The sequence below is a fragment of the Ambystoma mexicanum genome, chromosome 6p, assembly GCF_040938575.1.
Source record: "Ambystoma mexicanum isolate Mex_15411 chromosome 6p, UKY_AmexF1_1, whole genome shotgun sequence".
Taxonomy (NCBI): domain Eukaryota; kingdom Metazoa; phylum Chordata; class Amphibia; order Caudata; family Ambystomatidae; genus Ambystoma; species Ambystoma mexicanum.
The window spans coordinates 418,719,524-418,740,540 of record NC_090935.1 but is presented as its reverse complement, the minus strand read 5'-3'; positions in this window follow the sequence as shown (position 1 = coordinate 418,740,540).

The window sequence follows — 21,017 nt, the reverse complement described above, 5'->3', positions numbered from 1 at the left end:
AACTGCAATTTTGGCAATGTTGATCTTGAAACTATTTTCAGATTGCAAGCCCTGACTTAGCAGCAAGCAGCCAAATTCAACAAATTGGCAAATCGCAAGGTGTAACACCTAAAAATAACAGACATTTGTGTACAATACTTTAGGTTTTGTAAACAAATCTTTGGTGGATGAAAAATAAAAGCAAAGATGGGGGAAGAGGCGATAGGTCAACTGCTGCGTCTTTGACCATGGCCCTTACAGTGTCCGGTTTCGTTTACACACTATTTCCCTCTACTTTCTATCTAGGTCCAATGTCACTCATTTACCATCTGTCTTTTGCTCACTCGTTGTCAGATATTCTGGCAGTGGCAAGATGATGAAAGCGCAATTTGCCGGAAGTTCCCTACCAACCCCTTCCTTTTTAGTTTTGGATGAAAAGTTCTGCTTGCGCCTACTTGGTGGTCAAAATACTCCTGTGGGTGAGGTTTGATCATTTGTGTAATATTATAGCTCTTTGGCTTGGGTTGGAGTTTACTTCCCGTACCACATGAATACAATCAAAATTAGATGCTGCTGTCCAAATGCTCAAAAAACAAAAGGTGCGATAATTCAACAATTCAACAAATGTTTTCACCTTGTATCCATCAATCCACCCCATCATGTTCATATGTGCAGCACTCACCCAGTCAACCCAAGACACAGGCTCTCTCTTATTATATTCCCTGAACCCTTTACGGTATTGGGTGGGTGTCTTGCCAAACTTGACAATCAAAGCAGTTTTCATGCACTCATACTGACCGCTTTCTTCCACACTCAGTTTCAAAATAAAGTCATAACCAGTCTGAGGCACTCTGCTTAACAAACTCTTAGCCCATTCTCTTTTATCAACATCATGGATTCCACAAGCCATTTCTAACGCTTCTATCCATTGGAGGATATCAGAACCCTCCACATACACACCAACCAAATCTTTCATAAACTTGGTGGCAGGGGACCTGTCACCCTCAACTGGTTTGGCTGAAGTCTCCACTCTAGCTTTCTCTATCTGGATTCTCTGACATGTCCTTATTTTTAAGTTCAAGATCCGTATCTTTGAGTATCACTTGCTGTGCCAACTCCTTCTTTAGTTCAGCTTCAGTTTCCAACATTTTATATTCCTTAATAATAAAGTTCCAAAGTATCCCCTGAAGAAATAATGCTGTGTTTTGGATTACAGGCAGCAGGAGAGGTGACAGTGGCAGAAACAGATTCAGTAATAACCCCAAGAGTAGGGTCCTCAGTGGTTTCATCCCCCCTTCATCAAGAGCATCACAACCAGTCTAGCAGTCCACCAGGGCAGCTATGAGCTCCACCCTAGACCTATCTTCAAGGTCTATTTCCCTGGCTTCACAAGCACTCTGGAGAGCCTCTAAGCTCACCCTGGTAAAGTAGGGTCCTCAGTGGTTTCATCCCCCCTTCATCAAGAGCATCACAACCAGTCTAGCAGTCCACCAGGGCAGCTATGAGCTCCACCCTAGACCTATCTTCAAGGTCTATTACCCTGGCTTCACAAGCACTCTGGAGAGCCTCTAAGCTCACCCTGGTAAATTTGCCATTTGCAATAGATTCCATTGCTTGTAATGTATTCATCCTAGTACACAACTAAAACCTCAAATTAACAAACTGGCAAGGTTACACACTGATTTTAAAAACCTTTAGCAAACCTTTAGCATCCCACCGCTGCTACCAATGTTAAGAGTGGAGGGGGTATCTGTACTCCTGCCCTCTATATGGCAAAGTAGAAGCACAGAGCACCTCAGCCAAGGTTCTGTCATGACCGTTGCCCCTGGCCCTCACTGGCAAGTCAGCCTTCCAGTTAGGGCCAGGGCAAAGGCCTTAAAACATCATCCAAGACTCTCTTGGAGTCAGTCCTGGCGCCTTTTGCGCCAGGCTCATAACCATCATGAAGACCAACATTAGAATGGGACTATTTACTTGGGACTATTTAACTTGGGGTGGGTTCAGCCAACATGGAGGCACACACATAGCTCAGTTACAAAGAACTGAGCTATGCAGTCTAGTCTTTTGGGCGTGGCAGGCCTGGGACTACTTTACCTGGACTACTTTGGGTGTGGCAAGTCTGGGACTATTTTACTTGGACTACTTTACCTGAGACTATTTAAACTACACCCAAACAGCAGAACATGCTTTACGTTATTCTGCTGTGGCAGCGTAACGCTCACTGTGTCCAGTTCTTTGATGCCAGCTTACCTGAAACCAAGGACCTGCAGAGAGAGAAAGAACACTATGAAACTTACCTGGAACAGTATCCTGTCTTCAATCCCCCGCTGATTTCAGTTCCACTGACCTGAAGATACGAACTCCATCATCCGGCACCTCATGCATCCTGGAATAACATAACCTGGAAAGAGGAGAAAGAAAGACAGCATTAGTAAGCGTTTACTCACGTTTCCTCCCCAATGAAGAAAGCCACACAATTCTTACCTGGGTAGTTATCTCCTGGTCAGTATCATTGCTGGAACATTACGGCGCTCGGCGAAGAACATCGCAACCTGCAAGGAGAAAAAAGACACAGGTTAGCAATATAAAAGGCAAAACAGCGCCGCACATCGCGCATTACTCACCGGACAGCATCGCGCACACCGTGCTTTCGCCTACCAGCACATGCTCATCTTCAAACTGCATGACAACACCAAAATACCTTTCCATACCTAAAAGGAAAGAAGCAAGACATTATTATTTGAACTAAGAGGAACATAAGAACTGCATATAAAGACTGTAAAGCAGCAAACCAACGGAGTCGCAGCAGGCCTGGATTCCCACAGTGGGCTTGCACCAGTGAAGTAACTTGGTTGCTGCTCGCCCCCCACGTCTACGCGCCCATGCCACAAGGAGCAGGACGAAAAATCCACCTCCTATAATATTAACGTAAGTAGAAGGCACAAGGGGGAGGAAGGAGTTGAGGCCAAGGGAGGTGGGAAAACATAAAGACAATCTGGTATTGAATCCAGCTCTCCTATATTGCAGACTCATCTTTAACCAGAGGCCTTACCAAGGGACCAGGAGAGGGTTCGAGAGTGAAAATCATCCAACCAGGGCTGGGTGGCATCCCCGTGGATACCAGGTGGGCGTGACAGGTTCTCTATAGGATAGCTATGGACCAGCAACCAAGGCTTAAGCTCTCAGGAGGTGATGCAGACTGGTTCTTAAGTATAGTGTAGTCCCCAAGACCCCCTCAAAGTAATGTCCACACACTAGGTCATGTGCTAACACAGTTTATTATATAAAAATAAGGTTCAAGATATATACATAAATTAATAAGACACTTTGTACTCTGGAAATTTTAATATGGCAATTATATACAATGTCTATGTGGTACCACACTGCTATTGACTTCTTTAAAATGCATCAACTCCTGACAGTTACAATGACATATAAGTCACACAGCAATCGGTATCAGCATATATCATAGGAAGCAAGGCAAGTTAGGGTAACTAATGTCAGAATGCTGTCCCCCACTACCTAGAGGCAGTTTTCAGTGAGGATCCCCCACCTGGGCAACCTGTAATTAAGAGTATTAACAAGCCCAGTCCATTGATGTTTAAATATTTGTATTTCTTGGTTAAAATGTTCAACTACCCCAATGTACCTGAGTTAGAAGAGTTTCTTTGACCGTTTGTCGTCTTTTGGCTCGAGAGTGGACTCCCTTTAAAGCAGGAGCCAGAGGGCGTTGAGATTCCTTGAAGAAATGTGAACACTTGCGTCGAGACGGCAGCTTTGACCTTTGCAGTACTCTTCGTCGATTGATCGTGGAAGTCCTGTGAAGATGATGCGTGAGGTCCACCTCAATGCAAAGAGTTTGGTACCGCAAAGAAGACTCAGTGATGAATGTAGGCCCAGCAGCGGGCGTCGGGATAGCTTTGGTGATCAGGACTCAACCACAGGCTGGATTTCGGATCTTGACTTGTCGACGTCTTTGTGGACTTCGGGTGGTGGGAAACCCACCGGCGGACTTTCCTTGGTCGTCAACGACCTCAAATTTCTCCGGCAGGACACAGCGTTTGATGGTGATGGCAAAGGAGCCCTTCGTTCAGTGTTCTTAGGCAAAGGTGGAGCGTTGCGGCTCCAGTCGTCAAGCAGCATGGCGTCAAGCTGTCCCCGCTTCTGGGCAACACGACTTGACTAGCTTCCAGCGGTTATGGAAATCCTCTGGATCCTGGTCGATGGCATGGACTTCGATGACCTCGATGTCTGGGTGCTTTACTTCAAGATTCTCAGTGAACCTCTTCTCCACTCGACAGCCTTTCGGAACTGGCTTCCAGGGTATCTTGATGAAGATCAACTTCTGCATTATGTACCCTCGTAGCTCGGGGAGAGGTCTCCTAGCCAGATCCTCTCTCGGATCAGTCCCCGACAGACTTGTCAGCTTTTAGATTTGGTCAAAGGAAAGCAGCTGCAATTCTTCTTCTTCCAGCTGGGCTTCAAGAATAAGCAGCTTCAAGTTTTAACTTCAGCTTCTGAACAAATTAGGAAGTGAGAGGTCCCCAGATATACACATCTGTCCCTCATTCACTCTGCCGAGCCAAGCTCAGTCAGCCAATCAGACAGAAAGGCATTCATGCATGCAGGCAGCCAGTCAGGCTCACAGGCATTCAGGCTATTCACTTCCACCCAGACACCCATAACAAAGAATGTGGTTTGGGGCAAGCACCCAGTCTTTCAGCACACCACACTACATTCATGTCAGCTTCAGGCAGGGCTGTCTCATTAATTGTGTCACACACACAGAAACCAGACACCCATAACACAGGATGCATATTGGTCACTCATTCTATTCACACAGGTCCCACCCCAATGGTGTACCCACAATATACAGTCACTGGGAAGGCTCCAACCAGTCTGGCCTGTACTTCCCCACAATACCATATACGGTTCTTCCACTCAACAGCCAGTCAGTGGAAGTGACCGAGTCAGGGCTTCCCAGGACTTTGAGAAAACAAGGTAACTGTGAGATACTTGCGTAAGCCGGAATACTTGAGTATTCACTGTAGGTGTAATTTGTCAGATCTGGAACATATATTGATAGCCCAGAATTGGCCTCCTTAGAGAGGGTGACCTTCTCAATGAAATACCACCCTTACCAAGCCAACCGATATGTACAGGATGGTTGATCACCTGGAAGAGCAGAAATACCACCAGGTATTCACCAGTCTGAAAGGTAATAAAGCTGAGTATTGGTAGAGAACTCAAATAGGGTATACATATTTATGATAGGGTAATGGATGATAGATTAACCTGAAAGTGCAGTGAATAGTAACTAAAGGGAAGAGCAGATGTAGGTGGTAAGAAAACTCTTTATAACAAATATTCTTCAAGAGAATGTCCGGATTAGGGTAGTAGACAAGCTTCCAATAGGTTTCAGTGAGGTGAGGAAAAAGGGGGGGTAGTTTATTTGGTTGGTATGGACCCGGACGAAACGAGGGCACGCTAAGGGAAAGCAAAGAGGCAATGAAACCTGCAAGGCGTCCAAAGTTCAAAGCACTCTGAGTAAACAATGGATGATCCTTAAGAAGTCCGTAGAAAAAGCAATACCTCAAAAGCCAGGTAAACACCAAGGCAGCAGGGACAAATCCAGTAGCAATCCGTAAAACAAAAATAGGTTAGAAAGCCAGCTAATCAGTAAGTGAGGTAACAGCAGAACAGCTGGCAGGGGAACCGTGACAGTAAGAGGCAATAGAAGCAAGAGGCCCCAGGGGCCATCTTGTCTCCTATCAGGAATCCACTGATTCCTATGGCAGGGCCTGGGTATCCCAAAATGGAGGATAGCCAGATCACCTGTCAAATTTAGCATGGAGCTACCAAAAGCCCATACCTGTCTCTGGTGGGCCCCACAGAGGTGCCCAAAAACATATGCTAAGGTTACAGGTTTGTACCCCCGCCATGGGTGCCATAAGAGTATCCCAAGTGTCTCTGTTCTCCACAACCAAAAAGAGGAAGAGCTGCACTGCTGGGTGTCCAAACTGGACTCCTGTGCAGAAGACAACACAGAACACACATGATAATGGAGTAAAGGACAAGGACATGGAGGCCCTGTCCCTCCAATGCATTTCAAGCACCACAGTCGCCCCCCCCCCGACTGAGGTTATTGTGGTCTAATCTCCCACGCGATTGACACCCTCATCCAGACAGTCAACATACCTTCTGGAAAGGCCATCTGCATTATCATGACTCTTCCCTGGTCTATGCTCAATAGTGAAGTCTAGCACGACTTGAACAGTTCAGGGTTTTTACCCTTCATCTGCATAAGCCATTTTAAGGGCTTATGGTCTGTTTGGACCTTGCAGGTAGACCTCGTAAGGCAAGGCCTAAAACACCTAAGGCTTCAAACTATACTGAAACATTCCTTTTCAACGGTAGATCATCTAAGTTATCTACCTTTGAGTTGCCTACTTAAGAATATGATAGGATGTTCCCTCCCTTTGTCATCTAACTGGCACAAGACAGCTCCAATTCTGGTGTCACAGGCATCAATTTGAACAATTAAGGGTTTGCTGTAATCAGGCACACACAAGTGCCCCACACTGACTTTATTTCAAGACAACAAAGGCCCTCTGACAGTCCTCAGTCCAATTAACCTTCCTCGGTTGTTTGGGAGGTGTCAGAGCTGTCAGAGGGGCAGCTATGGTTCCATAGTCCACCATGAAGTTCTGGAAATACCCAGTGAGGCCCAAAAAAGCTTTTATCTGGGTTTGAGTTGTGGGAGTCTCCCAATCATGTACATACCTTACCTTACTGTGGAGAGATTGATTTGACCCCTCCTACCTCATGACCAAAGTAAGTGACTTTCCCCTGAGCTATCTGGCATTAGGTGGCCTTTATAGTGAGGTTAGCCCTTCGCAAAGACCGCAACACACAATCCAAATGAGTCAAATTCTCGCAACACCCAATCCAAACGAGTCAAATGGTTTTACCAGGTGGAACTGTAGACAGCAATGTCGTCTAGATAGGCCACACAGAAGGCCTCCAGCCCACTGAGCGCATTATTGACAAGCCTTTGGAAGGTGGCATGTACATTCTTCAACCCCAAAAGGCATGACTCTAAACTGGTAGAGCCACTTTCCTTGGCCTGGTCCATCAAAGCTATTTGCCAATAGGCTGAGGTAAGGTCAAAGGTGCTTACAAATTTGGCAGCACCTATGGTGTCCACAAGCTCATCAGTCCAGGGCAATGGGTGTGCGTCAGTCTTGGTACGGCATCGACTCCTCTGTATTCCACACAGAATCTCCTATCCTTGGTACCTGCCTGGGAATTTGCCTTGGGGACAAGAACCACTGGACTGGGCCAGGGACTGATTGAGGGTTCAATTACACCCAGATCCAACATCTTGGCAACCCCTGCCTGGATGTGGCTCTTTACAGTATCTGACATCCAATAGCATCTGCTTTTGACCGGCACACTGTCAGCAGTGTCAATTTCGTGCCTGTGCCAAGGGGTGAGGCCTGATGTCAGTGAGAACAGAGGTACATACTGCCGGAGCAAAGCCCTGCAGGCCCTCTGCTGCTCTGGTGTCAGATCTGGAGAGAGATGTACTCCCTCCACTGAGCCATTCTGAGGGTTGCTATGCAGCATATCAGGAAGTGGCTAACACTCATCCTTCTCTTGTTCTGAAGCTGCAGAAGACATGAGACTTCCTCTCGCCTATGGAAAAGCTTGACCCTATTAACGTGGAATACCTGAGGGGCTACCCCAATGACTCCCATGTCAACCAGATAGTTAACTTTGCCCATCTTGGAGATTATCCTGAAGGGTCCAGTCCACTAATTTGCCAGACCTCTAGGCTTGGTAGGCTCCATCTCAAGGATCTCCTGCCCTGGAGTCCAATCCACTTTTGAGACCTTAAGTTCATGCCAGTACTTGTTTTAATTCTTGGCTCACCTTAAGATTCGCCGATGCCTGACCCATCATCTGTGCCATCCTCCTTCTGAAGCCTAATACATAGTCCCCCACTTGCTTGGCAGGATCTGGAGGGGTGGCTTCCAAACCTTCTCTGATTAAGGAAAGGGCTCCCCCTCACGGGATGTCCAAAGAGAAGCTCAAAGAGGCTGAAACCAACACCCTCTTGAGACACTTCTCGATAGGCAAACAGCAGGCATGGTAGGAGGAGAGCCTATTTCCTACTTAGGGGCTCTTCCAAAGAACCATGCATTCCCTTGAGAGTTTTATTAAACCTCTCAACCAGACCATTGGTCTGGGGATGGTAGTAGGTGGAGGACGTATATGTTACTCTGCATTCCTTCCACATCACTTGCATGTAACTAGACATGAAGTTGGATCCTCTGTCAGAGACCACCTCTTTAGGGAATCCATCTCTGGTGAGAATTCCCACGAGAGCCATGGCAACCACATTGGCAGTAGTGGTCCAAAGGGGTATAGCTTCTGGGTACCTGGTGGCATGATCGACCAGGACCAGGATGAACTAGTGTCCACCTGATGTGGGAGGGTCCAAGGGACTGACAATCTAGATGCCTAGCCTCTCAAATCGTGTGCCAACCACTGGCAAAGGCTGCAGTGGGGCAATGACACTGCCTCCAGTCTTGCCAGACAACTGACAAGTGGGACAGTTCCGGCTTTGGGACTCCAATTCTACTCCCGTCTGGGAGCCAGTAGAACTGTGCATAGAGCCTTTGCTTAGTCTTCTTGGTCCCAAGATGACCAGCTAACGGCACCTCATGCCCCAACTACAACAGGAAGGGCCTGTAAACCTTTGGTACCACCAACCTCTTGAGGGCACCAGGTTCAGGCTTAGTAGGCTCACTACAAAGTAGCTTACCCTCCCAATAAATCTTGAATGACCTAGGCACTTTACCATGTGCCTGGGCCTGGACCTGTTTTCTTAGACCCTTGAGAGAGACTGGCACTCTCTCTGACCCTTGCAGAAATGTCCCCTAGAGGGCCCCCTTCAGCCAGCAGGCATTGAAGGTCAGGGTGATTCTTTGGGTTGAGTACCTCTCCCGCAGGAGGGTCTTCTTGCTCTTCTCCCTCAGGAGTTGAGTCTCGGATTACCACTGGACCCAGGCCATCCGGAGCCTGAATCCCAGTGGGTGCTGCTGAAACAGCAGGAAGCAAAGGAGCCCCCTTCACAGAGGTAGTCCTCTTACTCTTCGGTTTTGCCTTGGGTTTCCCCTTTTGATTGGGTAACTGACTAGCAGTCAGACCGTGAGTGACCTGAAACCTAGTGACTGCAGCAGCAGTTAGGGGTAGTCCATCAGAGATCAACCCCAACTCTACTAGAAATGTCCCCAACAATATGTAGGTAGGTACACTGTCCTGAACCAGGACGGGAAGCTTTTCTGTCTTGTCCGCAATTATGATGGTGACAAGGGCTACAGGAGATAATTTGAGAGTCCCACCAGCTAACCTGGTAGTTCTCAGAAGAGCGCCTACATAGTCATCTGGCATGAGCAGGGTCCTGTCCACCACTGTCATACATTCCCCATTGTCTCTCAAGCCAGTGGAAGGCTGGCCATTCAGTAGGGTATTCTGTGGGATAGTAGCCAGTACCTCTGCGTACTGGTCCCAGGCCCCAAGGGGCACTAGGGAAATCACTGCAGGCACACCAAATGTGATTCCTGTAGAGGAGAGGATCACAGCGGCCTCCACCTCAGGAATGAAGCAAGGGTAGGTCAGGCTGACAGTGCCTTACCTTTACACTTGGGGTCACCCTTCTTCTGTCCCAGAGCACACCAGTTCCAACAAGTGCCGGGAATGCGAGGTATGGTAATGGGTCTACTGGGAGCCTGCTTGACAGCATGAGAACCGCTACTCTTGCTTCCACCCCCATGAGACTTATCCTCACTAGATGTTTGGTTCTTAGGAGAGGTAGGTTTAGGTTTACTTGACTGTGATTGCTTTTGGGATTCCTCAGACTTCTGAGAGGCCCCTTTCTCTTTGTCCTTGACCTCCCCACTGGGTTCCTTAGGGGACACCCAGTGGGAGACCCACTTGTCAGCCAGTCTGGCCAACTTAAAGGGATCCAAAATGTTCAGGTCAGCAATGTACTGACGCAGCTCCGGTGAACAGGCTTCAGAAAAATGCTCAAAAAATCAAAAGGTGGGTCAATTCAACAAACGTTTTCACCTTGTATCCATCAATCCACCCCATCATCTCGGTCTTAGCCTCATTCAACTGCAATTGATTCTCTGCCATCCAACCATTAAGGTCATTCTTACACAGGTGAATTGTCTCAAACACTTTCTCCATATTCTTTATCTCAATGTAAACCTGTGTATCATCAGCATAAGAGTAGAACCGTAGGCCGTGTTTCCGAAATATGTCAGACACTGGGAGCAAATGCAGATTAAAAATCAATGAGAGCAGAGATGAACCTTAAGGTACCCCACATTCCAAACATATCCATTCCGAGACAAAACCGTCAAGCAGTACTCGTTGCATCCACAAATTCCTGGAACTGTGCACAAAAACCTTTTCTAATATCTTTACTGGCCAGATCAGATTAGCGACTGGCTGATCATTCTTCAGGGTTTTTGAATCCAGATTGGATTTTTTTAGCAAGTGTTTCACCAGCGCCTTTTTTAGGGCCTTCGGAACAGGACCCTCCTGCAGTGACATATTCACAAATAAAGTAATAAATGGTGTCAGGTTCACTGCCAACTGTTTTGCTGTGCATGCTAGCATTGCATATGATAAATCGTATATGGGTTTCAATTGTGAGAGGAGTATATGAATCATTTCCTCATCTGCAGGTTGAAAATGGAAACTCTCTTCTTCCATATTCTTCTCAAGTTCTTCTTCCCCATTCTCGGTCTCCCACCCTAACCTTTGAGCTCTCCTCATGGCGATACTCTTTTGAATTGACACTATATTTTCCTTAGAGCAATCATTAAGGGCGTCATTGTAGTATCAATACAGGCTGGGCTTCCAAATCTGGAAACCACCTCGAACACAGCTTTTGCTTGGTACTCTGCCTGTTTAATCTCTTTATGCAAGAACTCCCTTTTTGCCTCAAACAAAGCTGCCTTATATGACTTTAGTAAAGCCTTTGCTCTCACTGCGTCGCTGATGTTCTTGGTTAGCCTCCAGCCTTTATTGACCTGACGCAGTTGTTTACATAATAACTCCAAGGCTGGGCCTAAGGTTTTGACTTCCTCACATTCTTAAGTGTTACCGGAGCATATGTTGAACAAATATCCTCCTGATGTCCATCCCATTGATAAAGAACTCTTCACAAAGGATAACAGTGTCAATCTCTGCTAGCTTTGCCTGCAGCTCTGCTCCAGGAATATTAACCAAATCAGCGCCCCTGTGTAGCCATATTCATTCCCTAATAGGCCAAACAGCTGAACATGATGGTCAGACCATAATATTGGCAATGTTTCTGAAAAGTATGTAACTTTTCCTCTAGCGGCTACCAGATCCAAGCAGTGCCCTCTCTCATGAGATGTTGCAGTCATCGTGATTTTTATGTCGTTGTTATCCGGTATTTCCGCTAGGGCCCCTGAGTCAGGGTTCATGGTGCTCGCTAATCAAAAATTGCAGTCACCTACACACAGCAATTCCTTGTACTTACTTCCGACCGATGCTGCTAAGTATAGGTCTAGGGATTCTAGAAAATTCCCTATTGGACCTGGCGGTCTATATCTTAAAATCACCTTTATTGAACCTTCAACTTGAGTGAAATGGTAAATTCTCCTATCTGCGCACCACCTCCCTCCCCCCCACTCCCCTGCAACCTCTCCGGAGCTTCAAGCTCCGTCCTAGACTTATCTTCAAAGTCTAACTCCCTGGCTTCACAAGCACTCTGGAGGGCCTCTAAGCTCATCTTGGTAAATTTGCCATTTGCAATAGATTCCATTGCTTGTAATGTAGTTATGTAGAGGAGGTCCCAGTCATGGCCTGCACCCCAGTCCCCCATTTTGAGGTACCAGGAACATACTCGCCAAGGTATGACGTATGAGGAACAAATGAACCAACAGAGAGCAGCTCTAGGCCTCTGCCCAGCGCCCATCAGAAGAGCAATACCTGTTGAAGTGCCTATAACCAGACAACCATGGGCAGCTCGGTACCCCCTGAGACAACAATACCAGCAGCTGACACGAAATGAAAACTACTTACAGACTGTCCCCGAAGAGACCCAAAGAGCCTTAATGGAAGGCAAATGGTGACAACAGAAGAGCCCGGACAGACGTACAGATGAACATAAACGACGATCGAAAGATGACACACAAGGGCGAAATGCAAAGAATAATAATGTAATGGACTTGTAAGAAGAAACGATGTTGATATATAAAGAAACGTAACCATGAAGTGAGATGAAAATATGCAACTAACAAATGCCTGTTAATAGGCTTGGAACGCAAGAAGCTAAGGAAACGATACTGCTTGCAATGCTTAGTAGAAGAATAGAGCGGCAAGCGCCAATTATATATCTACTTCAATGAAGCACACTATACAAGTGCGACTCCATTTTGAATATCGATTATTGATAAGACACCTATTGACCGTCGACACGAAGTAATTCTAGGTCTTCGGCAATATCACGAGTCCTTCGCCATTCGGCTGAGTAGACTGAGAAGCTTCCCGTGGACAATGATAGTGTAAGTCCATTAAAAAACTGCAGTGGGTCTGAAGGAACCTGCCTTACAGAGCATAACCCTTCTCATTCCTACGGGCAGCTGATCGGATGAAAAGACCGAAGGAGGCGGTAAAGGAGGGGCGGTGATCCCGAAGATCCAGAGAGGAACCATGCGAGCGGTGAGTGAACGGAAAAATTCAATACTTTGGCAAATGTCTTATAGGCATTAGAACAAGTAAGGGAAAGGTAACGGAGGGTGGGGGAGAAAAACAAAATAGTTAGAAGTAGAGAAGACTGTATATATATACATATATATATATATACACATATCAAGCGCTCGGAGAAGCGCGAAACGCGTCGTTAAGGACACTGCCCTGGCGTTCTGTTTTGTTTGCTGTGTGTCTTTTGCCTACTATTTTTAACCATCTATTAAACTCGTTTTTCTGGCACTTGGATTCGAGTTTGCTACTTTGTTTACTGGGACCTGCAGACCTCATGCTTGGAGTGCGGTTTTTTTCCTTCCTCCATGTCTTAATGATATATATATATATATATATATATATATATATAGGGATAATGACTCGAGTATAATTGGGAAAACAGAGGTTACCGGGATAGACACCCGAGAGAAAACAGTGGGTACCGGGATAGACACCCGAGAGAAAGCAGAGGATACCAGGGAGGACACCTGAGCTAAAAGTGAGAGGATTTGTCTTATTCATGCGCTTTAATATAGTGGTCAGAAAAAACGTGAACTCAGAGCCCACAGAATAGGGGACGATTAGGATACGACCACGTTTAAAGACGTCATTAAGGGAGTTCGTTTACACCCCAATGTCGGGGTATTGATTAGAAGGCAGAGATATAGGTGTTCAGCTGGTGTCTGTCTAGTCTGTCAAGTGTCTATTGTACGTGTTCTGTTGTATGTCACATGTAAAGAATTGTGTATCATTGATTGTTTGAAACAAAGTTTTGGGGTTTTACACGATTCTGTAATTGAGAGGGAATCGCATACAAATTGATGTTCTTCAGTAAATTGATGATATAAAATTTGCCGGGAAAAGATTGGATTGGAGCTTGCGGTATTTGGTGCTCGCTCGTATTGTTGGGAGTGGTGAAATTGCATGAAAGTATTGTTAAAAACATGTCCGACATGTAGGAACACCCCACGGTCAAAGGGGGGTGTCAGCACCCACCTATGTAGACAGATTGAGGACATTACCAGGTAGACGGTGATGCAGGAATGTTACCCCAGCGATAGACAGGAGAGCCATGGGGAAAGAGAAGGAAGACTGTGCATTCCTATTCCCGCTGCTAGAAAAAGGGGTAATAAGACCACAATATATTCCATGGCCACACATGGATCGAGAGAACCTGTAAAACAAATTTCCAATGCTGACATCGGGAGCCAGGAAGTGGATACACGAGTTAGAAAAGATGACAGGGGGTGTCACGTTAACTATAGGGGACATTAAGGGCCTCCTGATCGCCATACTTGGTGAGAGAGCAGACGACGTGTGGAAACGGGCAGGGTACCCTTGTGTAACCATAATTAACACTACCCATGACGGAGCACCATTTAATACCTGTAGAGCAGCAGTATGAAAAGCACTACGAGTGCTGTACCCAGACACTTCCAATATGGGAGCTATAATGACTCGAAAAATGAAGGCGTCAGAAGATCCGTTGATTTATATCCAGAATTTCCAAGACGCATGGGTGCTCGAAACGCATGAATCTTGGACGAAAACTATCCCTGTATTCTACCATATATTGTGCCAAGGGTTGCCAGAACCGGTGCAGAAACAGCTCAAGAAATTGGTAGGCGTAGAAGCTAAACCGTCGGCCGAAATACAGTTGACTATTGCACATTACTGTAGATTGTTGCAAGAAAAGAATCGAAAAAAGGAGGCAACTCGTAAGGGTGAGGAAGCAAAGCTGGTGCGAAAGAAATTATCAAAGTATGCTCTCGAAGGAGCCATGCTGACAAGCCCAGCTGAACCGAATGTACAACAGGCGACTAACCCGCCGCAGAACAACCAGGGTAACGTGGGATTTTACCTGAGGGGAAGGGGATTTAGAGGAAGAGGATGGCAGAGTAATCAGGGAGGATTGCAGAGTAACCAAGGAGACTTTCAAAACGTGCAGGTGGGCAATCCAGCTATGTCGAATGGACAAATAGCCCGACCACTGCCAGTGTGTTGGCTGTGTGGAATGACAGGGCATGTGGCGCGCTTGTGCAGAAGCCAAGGCACGTGGCAAAATTGACAAGGAATGGGAGCAGGCATGGTGAGTCTGACTGCTATCCCACAACAGGGCGGTGCACAGAATCACATGGTGCGCATCAAGGGATTCAACCCCAGAGCGTGGAGAACTTGCCACAAGGGCAATCTCAACAGGCACCACCGCAAATGTATCAGGGCACAAACTCCGGAAGGGGAGGCAACCCTGGGAATGGAGACAATCCACAAGTATACATTGGACCGAACTTATATATGAACTAGGACAGCTCACTGGGAACTCTGATGTGCTCTATCCTATCAGTGACACCAGACCCTAACAGGGAACCAAGGGGGAATGTCGTTATAGGGGGGGAAAGAATATTCCTTTTTAGTTGACACGGGTGCAACTCGTCCATGCATACGAGAAGGCAAGTTTTCCTTGTCCGGCCAGGCCATAGATACTCAGAGTTTTATAGGAGCTCACAGCAGAGTTCCCTTTACGGACAATCTCCCAGTTTCCGTAGGAGAATGTGAGATGAATGTACCCTTATTATATTAACGTCAGACCCCAGTAAACATTTTGGGTCGAGACTTAATGACAAAGTTGAATATGACAATCTCGTTCACGGAGGAGGGCATAGTATGCTCCACTTCAGGAATGCATTATTCAAACGTGTGCGAAATGATCAGAGCATACTCCGGGCGCATAGCCATGAGAGCTATACCATTAGAAACAGAAGTCTTCGCATACGGCTTATGTGTGCTTATGGCGGGGTTGCCAGGCCTTGCAGATAGGACCATGAGAACCCCTGATGAGTTTCTATTCAGACCAAGAATACTTATGCAAGAAGAAGGGGGACAAATATTTCCCTTGACGATACATATTGCAGCAGTACGAGGGAAAGTAGCATTGGTCGAAGGGTACCATGAAGAAGGCAGGCAATGGTGCGCGATTATCGCCATTGAAGAAGGGTATCGAGTGACTGATGTCACCGATGACGATCTTTCCGAAGAACACCCTGACTTAGAAGAGACGAGGGTAGAAGTAAGTCTAATATTCTGGGTCAAAATGATCAAACGAGAAGTGACACAGAGAATGATGTTGGCGCTGATCCGTCCTGCATACTTTGATGACGACATGGCCCAGGTGCCTGTCTCAGTATGGACTACAGGACTCTATGACCTAGGCCTCCTAAAGGCTGTGGGAGAAGTGAAAATCAAATTGAAACCAGGAGCAATTTTACCAAGAGCGCGACAGTATCCTATATCCAGAGAAGCGGATTAAGGGACCGCAAAGACAATTGCCGCCATGATGGACCAGGGCATCCTAGTGACGTCAGAATCACCCTGTAATACGGGGATTTACCCCATCAAGAAATCAAAGGGAGGGTCTTGGCGTTTAATCCAAGATTTAAGAGCATTAAACGTTGAAAGTATTGTTAAAAACAGAGTTCAAGCATGGAGGAGATTACTCCACTCGCTCACTTATGTAAACAACTGCCTAAACATGCACCCAAGCTTAAGAAATATAGCACCGAGTGGGTTAAGAGCACCACCCACAAGATGTTTATGCTGTGGCCACAGAACGGGTCCTTTGTCATGATGCCTACCCCCGGGGACCCAGACCAAGTCCAGCAACCCCGGAAGCAGGCATCAAGTTATGCCAAGCAAGCCCAACAACCCCTGCTAAGGGCTATTTGGGTGCAGTCCTGGTGTCTATGGCGCCAGGCTCATATGGAGAGTCAGTCCTGGTGCCATAGGCGCCAGGCTCATAGATTAAAACTTACCTGATGCAGACCATGCTGCAAACTTACCTGATGCAGACCATGCTGCAAGAGCTCCAAGCCAAAAGAGGCTTGGAAGGGACTACTTTACTTAGGGACTATTTTTTACTCGGGTGGGGCTGAGGAGGAATACTTACCTGGGACTACTTTGGTGGCTATTTAAACCACGCCCGAAGAGCAGCACACGCTTCGCGTTATTCTGCATCCAGCAGCGTAACGCTCACCGTGCCTGCAAGTCTGCATCCAGTCTTCTGCCACGCCCGCCTCGAGTCCGGAGCTCCTAGAAAAAGGGAGAAAGAAGAAGAAAAGGTTAGAACAAGAGCAATACCTTTGATCCTTACCTGAATTCCCGATCCATCGCGCCTTCGAGCTGGAAGAAAGAAGTTATTTTATGCGCTTCGCCTCGCCTGCTGCAGTGCCGCGCTGAACTCACCGGCCTTCGCAGCATCTTCACATTCCACCGCATCCTTCTGCATGTTCCCGCCGCACTCCGGCACCTAAGGGGAAGACAAGAACAGCAAGGTGAGCCAAGGGAATACACAGAGGCAATATTAGTTACCCCCCATAGACTTACCTGATTTTACCACCGGGGGTACTATTCCTCTTCACGGGTCGGCGCAGCTTCCACTGCATCCTCGCCGAACCCCGGCCCCTAAGGGGAAACAAAAGGACAGCAAGGTGAAACAAAGGGACAAACAAGGGGAAACCTCATCACCACAATAGACTTACCTGATTGTACCGCCGGAGGCATTATTGCCCGAGACTTCATACTTTCTCTCAGCGCCTGAATAAGGGAGAAAGCAACAGGTTGCATATTGACATTATTTTATTGAACTGAGTTGGATAATACAAATCCTTACCTGAATATTACCGGTTGCCACGAGGAACTCTTCGCTAGGGTCAAGCTTCAACCTGCAAGGAATCGGACAGAGTAAAAGGCAGACATTTGAACTCTTACGAACTACATACTTACGGCGTCTTGCCGGGAATCTCAGAGTCAATATTGTTCTGGAACTCACCAATCCCTTCGAGCCAGTGAAGCAACTGGCTATCTACGCGCCCCTGCGCTCAATGCAGGATGGAGAGCTCATCTTTCCAAACCATCAGGTGAGACTATAAGAGGGGACATCAAAGGTGATCAGTGGGGAGAACAGCGGGAGTGCGGGGAGGGGTTAACGCTCAACGGGTGGTTAATTCCCTTTCTCCATTTGCAGAAGAATATTTCTACGGGCCAAGCAAACGAAGCTAGGTGGGCCAGTCCAGTCCGTCATCTCGGCACTACGCGTCACATTGGTGGAGACCGCAGCTGTCCAGTTCAGATCGATGCCCCTGTGGGAGCCAGGTGAGCGTAACAGAACGCGAAGCCTACCCACAAATTCCCACCCGGGCGTTATGGATACCTCAGAAATTGGCCCAATTACTAGGGGAACTGAGGGCTGAAGTGCATTCCGCACATCAAGAAACCAATGAGAACTGATTTTGTCAAAGGAGCGAACTGATGACCTTTCTAGGCAACTACTGCAAAGCCAGGCTGGACAAGCACCCCTACCAGGTCCCAGGGGAAATCCAGCGTTATCGCGTAACCCTGTGCAAATAAACCTACCAGGAAATATTCCATTAGCTTTGCCCGAACGCTTTGCCGGAGATCCCAAAAGGTTCACCATGTTTATGAACCAATGCCGCTTGCACTTTTTATGCAGACCTGGAGCCTTCCCAAACGATCAAGCCAAGGTAGCCTTCGTATTGTCATATCTCAGCGGCAGTGCAGCTGATTGGTCAATTCCACTAATTACTCAGGATGTCCCAATTCTTCAGGATTTTCAGGGCTTTCAAATGAGCATGGAAATACTATTTGCCCGGCACTCCCAAGGACAGGCCCTGGATAACGAACTTTTGTCCCTATGACAGGGTAACCAGGAGCTTCTATCCTACATCGCGACCTTTAATAGGTTGATAGTGGAAACTGGATGGCCTGAGGTAAAACGAATCACGTTATTTCATTGAGGGCTTCGAGGAGAACTCAAGGATGTCTTGGCTCAAGTCGTGAACCCACCTCAAGACTGCGCTGAATATATAGACTTAGTGGTCCAGTTAGATCACAGACTTCAGAACAGAAAGGCTGATCGAGCCAAGTTTGAGAATCGGGTGTTGGTCAAAACCCACGCTAACCCCAAAGGAGCAGATGCTTCAGAACCCATGCAAATCGGAGGGGTTAAAGGACCCTTAACCCAGAAGGAAAGAGAAAGGAGACGGAAAATGCAATTGTGTCTATATTGTGGAACTTCTGGGCATTTTCTACGGGATTGCCCTGTAAAACCACCCAAGAAGGTGGTAGGAGCTGCTGATAAAAGCCATATGGAGTCAGACTCGGGAAACGACCACGCCCGACAAGCGTAGAGGTACGCTTGCCGAGCTTGAAGAAGGATACTCAGACCTCGCATTTCATCATACCAATGGTCCTCATAGATCCAAGGCAGCCATCGCGTATGCACGCAGTAAGGGCATACATTGATAGTGGGGCCATAGGAAACTATGTAGACTATGAATTGGCTTCCAGGATGAATCTACTTCTCTGCCGAAAAACCACCTCAGATGTCATCACCACAGTCGATGGAACTGAAATTGCCTCTTGGCCTGTAACTCATTCCACCGCAGAGATGACACTATTGGGTCAGGATGAGCATCGAGAGACTATTGTGTTTGATCTAATCAAAGCCCCACAGTTCCAAATAATTCTGGGGATACTTTGGTTGGAAACACATAATCCTTGTATTGATTGGCGAAAGAAGAGAATAACCTTCCCGGATTGTGCACAAACCTGTTACCCAAAGAAAAATTTGAACGTAGGCCTGGCCACAGTAACCACAGCAGTCGTGCAACTACCTCCAGAATACCAAGAATTCCAGGATGTCTTCCAAAAAGAACAGGCAAACACCTTACCACCTCACAGATCGTACGATTGTCAAATCGATCTCATACCCGGTGCACAACCCCCTTGTAGCAGGATCTACGCCCTTACGGAACCTGAGAACCTTCACCGACAACAATACTTAGACCAGTACCTTGCTAATGGCTTCATTCGCCCATCCAAGTCCCCTGCATCTTCAGCTTGGTTCTTCGTGCCCAAAAAGGAAGGTGTCCTCAGAACGTGCATAGACTACCGCACATTGAACCAGATAACTGTTAAGAACCGATACCCATTGCCTCTGATCCCTGAACTACTAGACCAAGTGAAGGACGCTTGCATATACACTAAGTTGGATCTCCGGGGGGCATACCATCTGGTACGTGTAAAAGAGGGCGACGAATGGAAGACTGCTTTTTGCACTAAGTATGGGTTATTCGAATACCAGGTGATGCCTTTCGGGTTGTGCAATGCACCAGCATCCTTCCAATACTTCCTGAACGATGTCCTTCGTGAACTCATTGACGTTTGTGTTGTCGTATATATCGATGATATTCTAGTATACTCCTCTTCAGAATCCGACCATGTGAAGCACATCCGAGCAGTCCTTGAGAAATTGCGCCAGCACAAACTATATGCAAAACTGGAAAAATGTGTTTTTCATGCCACAGAAGTTGAATTCCTTGGGTTTATCCTGACCTCAAGAGGAGTCCGAATGGACTCACGAAAGGTGGACGCAATCCTTAAGTGGCCATCACCAAGTTCAGTTAAAGGAGTACAAAGCATGCTCGGCTTTGCCAATTTCTACCGCAGATTTATCCCGGATTTTTCACATGTTGTACATCCCATCACAGCACTCTTGCGAAAAAATAAATGCTTTATGTGGACTGAAGAAGCTGAAAATGCCTTCCAAGAGCTGAAAGCGAAATTCACGTCTGCACCTGCATTAAAGCACCCACGCCCTAAACTTCCATACATAGTGGAAACTGATGCATCCAGTCTAGCCATGGGAGCTGTCCTGTCTCAAAAGGACCCTGAAACTGGCCAGCTTCACCAAGTAGCATTTTGGTCCAGAAAGTTCTCGGCACCCGAGTTAAACTATGCAGTTACCGACAAGGAGTTATTAGCCATTAAATTTGCCTTCAAGGCTTGGCGGCACTATCTTCTCGGTGCCAGGCATACCATTACTGTGATCACCGATCACCGGAACTTACAGTATTTAAAGACAGCCAAGGCCCAATCGTCACACCAACTCCGATGGGCATTGTTCTTTGCCGAGTTCGATTTCGTGATAACCTATCGACCAGGTTGTAAGAATGGTAAAGCAGATGCCTTATCCCGAATAGGGATGGGAGAGGCAGAAGTGAACCCAGAACCAGTAACTATGATTTACGAACAAAGGATTCTTGGCATGACTACTCTACAGACACTAGAGGACATTCAGGTAAAGATCCAGCAACTCTTTGATCCTACAGCCTTGCAGGACTGGGTAAAGAAAGGCCCGGACTACTCTGTCACCAATGACCTGCCTTATT